Below are 5,839 nucleotides of genomic sequence, written 5' to 3'. Positions count from 1 at the left end.
CACTGGGGGGAAAAATGGTGGCTGGCAGGAGCTGGTCTCAGGAAGGAGCACTTCAAACACTTTAAGTGCTGTTGCTGCCTACATACAGAGGCCCAGAGATTTCTGTTAAAGAAAATAATATAAGCTTCCCTGTGAAACATTTCCCTGTGAAACATAAAATTAATTAAAGACCCCTCCATTTTCACCACCTCCAGAAGAGGCAGCAAAAATAAGGAGAGTTATTTTGGGTCAGCACTAGTGTGCGTATGGCCCGGCTCAGATGTAACAGGAAACCACTGGAGTACCAGGGAAGTCAATGTTTGCAAATGCCCTTAGTGGCAGGTGGAGAAGGATGCTACCGCCCGGGGCATTTGCAAGATCACAGCCACTGTTGGGACAATTCTGCAATGATTTGAGGGCCCCCTTCTTCCTCTCCTATTTAAAGTGTGGAATATTTTCAGTAGTGTATTGTAATCAGTAGTATTGTAATTTCAGTACTGTAATTTCAGTAGTATTGTAATCGTACAAATACTGGCTGCAAGACCGCAGCCACTATCAGCTCAGTTCTGGATCACGTTGATCTGAGGGTTGTGGTGAACAAGTCACCCCCTTCTTCTCCCCCTTTTTTTAAAGAGAGAGGCAGCCAGATTGGCACAGAATTGTGCTGAATTGTGCGGGGGATCTTGGTCTGGAGATCTAGAGCTCGCTTTGCCCTGCTCATTCTTCAGGCTGTGGCAGGCCACGCAGGGGACCACTCTATCTAAGCAAGGAAAATACATGCATCTTACCCATAGGAAACAAAGTCATGGAAATATGAATATCTTCAGTGTCTCCATAATTTGAAGGAAGCACCCTGGATCTGGCTGCCACTGTGAGTGGCAACATGAGTTATCAGATTATTATTAGATTCTGTGTGACCTATCAAAGGACCCCTTTGATATGAACCACCACCCCCAGGGTTAGGGTGTCTCTGAAGCACACCAGTCAGTGATCACATCTGACCTGAAGCAAGTGCTAATGAATCCTGCCGCACTTATACAAATGTTCAATCAGAATATACAATTAGGATGGCTTGTTAGCCCAGCTGCTACTTCTGTTTTTCTTTTTCCCTCAGTGTCCACCTCCCAGCCTAGCCTGAGATCACTGAATCACTTCTCTGTGAAATAATTCTTAATTAAAGCTGGACTCACAGTTTGTTTTCTCATCCAACCAAAAACGTCAAGCAAGAAAGAGGTTCCAATGCCAAACCCCCAGAAGGAATCCCTAAGAAGAACCTTTGTTGAAATTTGGATTCAGCATGATCTGAACTCCCTTTTCCTCTCTAGCGGCACAACACAACTCCAGCTCCTTATACTGTAGTATTGCCCGTGATGCTGTTCTCAATATAACCTTGAAACTTCAATTAAGCATTTGTTTCCCTTTAGTCTCTTCAGTAAGAGATTTCCCTGAAATGTTAAAGAACGGTGCCAACTGCAGAATTACAAAATTCCTTGTCCAAACCCACAGAGTGGCAATGTCTCACAACAGAACATTAAGTTTGTTAGTTCTTCTGCCAAATTTGTAATAGGGAATGAATATCATATCCCTAATGTACAAGGGTGTCTCAAAAAAATGTACACACACTCAAATTAGCTCTAATTCATGCATATAATATACTCACGCATATAATAATAATAATAATAATAATAATAATAATAATAATAATAATAATACTTCATTGCAGAAAGCCTGAAACACTTGAATATCTAAGAGAAGCAATTGAAGAGATGTGTGTAACCATTCCAGCACACACATTGGCAGATGTCTGCAGATCCCTGTTGTGCCAATTCTAACTCCGGCATAACTAGTGTTGTGCCAATGGAGGCTGCTTTATGGCAGTCACAAAGCAGCCTCCACTAATGAGCGCAGTGCCCAAGTGGCAAGCCGCTCAGGCCACGCAGTGGCTCCCAACCAGCGGGGCACATCTACCCACCAAACTGCTTGCTGCCTCCCTGGTCAGCGTGCCCCTCACTTCAGGGCCACCCTCCCTCTTAGCAGCTGGGCTCTTCCTTGCCCAGGTTGGGCTTTGTCGCCACGCGGGCATCCCCGCCACACTTGGTCAATACAGACTTGTGTCAGCGATCAAGCTGGTGCAGGTACAAGTTGACCCATATTGGCTGCTGGTGCAAGGGGACAGACATCCCCTTTTGTCCTTGTGGAGACCTCCAGCAGTCAAAAAACCCCCATGGGGTATAGTGGTTGCCATGCTGGTATGCTGCATTGCTGCGAAGGGATTTAGGTAGGGTTAGGCTACCTGTCAAATGTGTCAGATGTGTAGAGAAGCCAAAGGGAAACATTTCAAGCACTTGGTCTAATTCATTAACTGGGTCAAGCAGCTGCTTCTGTGTATACAATATGCAGTATATATGTGAATTATAGTAGCATAATATATGTGTGAATTATATCATAATATATTTGAAAGTATGCATACATTTTCTTAAGATGCACTGTATGGTGGATTTCCTTGCTTTGTGGATTTCTCTGTCACTCATAAAGCTGTTTTAGCAATTGTAACTGATTCACCAGAATTATATTACCCCGTTCCTTAAGCAGGAGTGATAGGTTTGAAGTTATTCATTAAGTGCCCTGTTCACCTTAAGGAAATTATAAACAAAAACAATTAAAACACCCCAAATTAAAGAGAAATGTAGTTGAATTATCTATCTCCAGAGACATGACCCAAGAGGAAAGGATTTGAATACTACATAACACTACAAATTAGCAATGACCAATTCTTTACTTGTGTTACTCTCATTTTAGTCCTCACCAATAATGGCAAGTAAGTGTAAGGCAAGCTTTGTGTGAGAAAAAGTGAGTTATCAAGAATGAAAGTGAAAGACAACAGAATTACTACCTATTCACACAATCATTTCAATATTGAGCAGCTATGGAGAAAGTTCAAATGAACTTCTAACAATGTGTCAAGTTATTCATCTAAATGTACTGCTATGATCAGAATTTGGTTTTCAGCAGACCCATGCAAAAATAATGCCATCAGTCAGCCCATATAAGAGAGTACATACATGCAAGTACATTGGCATGGGCAGAGGCAATGAAAAATCAGCATGGTCTCCATTAGTTTATCATAATCCTATATTCATACACTAAAAACAAATGCCATTCCTTTCAGCAGAGTATATTCCTGTCTAAAATATACAGCACAAAAGACATTGCCGAAACGGCTAATTAAAATGTGAGACATTTCAACACTGCAACAACAAAGCTCCTTTAATTTCATGATCACACACCATTTCCTGGATAGTTAACTTTCCACAACTGCCTGCTGTTTGGGGAAACATGTTTTTAATTGCAAGCAACTCTAGACCTCAGTACAACCTTTTGCTCTACAACAGAGAGGGAGTTTCTGCGAAGTTTCGCCCCACTTCCAGCAAGGCAGCTAAGTGGGTGTCCTAAGGGAGCACCTCCTTAATGCTCTCTTTGACCCCAAAGCTGCTGTTGCATCAATAGGAAATCTGAGGACAGAAATAACCTACTGTGAAAGAACAGGGCATTATTTTCCAGGTCCACCCCAAAACACTCAGGTGGTCTCTTAATAAGCAAGAAAACCCAAGTTGTTTAGCATTTTCTATTTCAGTTTTTACACCCACATCAGATGCTTTTAATCCACGGAAGCCTAAGTCTGTTCTCTACCCATTTGTGAGCAAACCTTGACTGAAAGAGGACCATGGGAGAAATCACCCTTCTGTAGCATGGAACTACTTGTTAAACCTTTCCTGCATTTATTCAAATACTAGTCCCCTCTGCAAGCCCCCCCCCCCCCGTTCATATCCTACAACCACTACAGGTTCACATCCTAAGCCACTAACACTCACAGCAAAATAGAAGCTGCCTTTCTCAACAAAGGAAAAGTCAATGACACGGCTTTTTCCGTAGAACCCCTCCTGTACCTTTATTGGCTGGATGTGAATAGTTCAGTTTACTACTTGAATACACTATTATCCCCCTGATCTAACGTGATGTAAGACGAAAGGGGAGGGATTCATACTCACTCCCTTCTTGATCTGCTTGGTTTGCTTCAAACTCATCCACTTTAACATTCTCCTCATATGCTGGCGGCAGCCTCTTTGCAGTTGAAGGCAAAACTGGAAATGTCTCTCTCTTTCTATCCCTCCCCCAATCTGATTTTCTAACTAAGCTTTATAGGTTTGCAACGTGATTTAGTTCCTGCAATTTAGTAACATGCTGTCATTCTGAACTGAGACTTTGTACCACCTCTGCAACTTGTGCGTACTGCCAAGTTCTGTGCCAGGAACTGGGCTTTCCTCCTTCTGCCTCAGAAGATTCAGTGATTCTGCCTACAGCGGGATCACATGTACATCAGGAGGATCTTGTGATTTACAGACACAAGTAGTGTAACTGCAAATATCTCCACTATTAGGAGGTTTAGATCCATGGCTATAGTGTTGATACAAAGACATTTTATGAAGAAATTGGTTTGTAATTTGCTTTTTGTCTATGCTGCCTGATCTACAACAAGGGATCATCATTGGCAGGCTAAGGCCGTTTGGTAGCAGTAGGAATATTTATGAATTCAAATTTTGCTTATTTTCAAACTAGGTGTTTCACTTTGATCTGCCTAGTATGAATAGTAAACTAACACCAGAGTGACTTGGCTAAGAAGCCAAATGCAGGTGAATTGCAAAACATGGAGAAGGAGGGATAATAACCCTGTTATGCTGCAGTGGTATCTCCACCTTGAGTAGAACCTGGCCTGTTGGGACTGATTACGGAGGAAGTCGCACAACCCACTAAGGCTCCACATGTCTCGTGTTATTATCCCTCTGTTTCCATGACTTGCAATTCACTTGCATTTTGCTCCTCAGCTAAATCATTGGAATGCATGATCTACAGGGTGAGCCATAAGGGTCTCCAGGATTTTGGTGAGCCATACTGTCATAGTAAGGGATATGGAACACAGCACGTGGTGATAAAATGAGAAAGTCTCCAAGTCTTATATGCACATGCACTGGGGAACTGGTGTATCCTTGGCTGGTGGGAGAGTTCCTGTTAGTCAGGATGGTGTCAGTTGCAGAGAAGGCTTACTGAGTTTCGGAGTACATGAAAACTGAGTCCATTATTAGGTTCAACAGTACTTTCTTGTTCAATTTTCTCTAGAGCTATTTTAAGGAATGTTTGAAATAACACCCTGAAATAACGCATTACCACGGCTATCCTTCAGGTGGAACAAGTAATGCTGGTGCAAGTATGGGCTGAACTAGATTACAGGACAGACATTTGCCATGTCACAAAGGGAGGCCACATCCAGCATTTGTAAGGTCTGTAAAAAACTTTGAACATTTATCTATCCATTACCATTAACTATGGTACTCTACCCCTTTCTGTTACAATGTAGTGGTACACTAAAATACTGGAGACTATGACTCACCCCGTATTCTGTTTTCCCATGCAAGCAACTGAATGAATTGCTCCTGAAGCTTGCAGACTGTAAAATTTTAATCCTAGAAATCGCTCTAAAACGGATGTAGAAATGATTAACAGAACCAACTAAAAAGTTAGAAATTAAAGTACTTAGTCATGGAATGCTACTCAGCTACCTGGGAAAAGAAAAATTAAGGTATGGACTTTATGACAAATACTTCCCTCCGCCTTAAAAATTGAAAGCTCTTCCTTCTATGCCCCTGTTCATTCACTCCAGTTATATCCTGCCTTTCACAACAGACCCAAGGCAGATTACAAAGATTGAAGTTCACATTAAGTCTTCCTTCTAGGATCAGAGATGGCCTCAGGAAGTACCCTACCACCTAGAAGTGGCTGCTTTAGGAATGCTTTGATTCCCTGA

The sequence above is a fragment of the Tiliqua scincoides genome, chromosome 1 (genome assembly GCF_035046505.1).
Source record: "Tiliqua scincoides isolate rTilSci1 chromosome 1, rTilSci1.hap2, whole genome shotgun sequence".
Taxonomy (NCBI): Eukaryota; Metazoa; Chordata; class Lepidosauria; order Squamata; family Scincidae; genus Tiliqua; species Tiliqua scincoides.
This window is presented reverse-complemented; position numbering follows the sequence as displayed.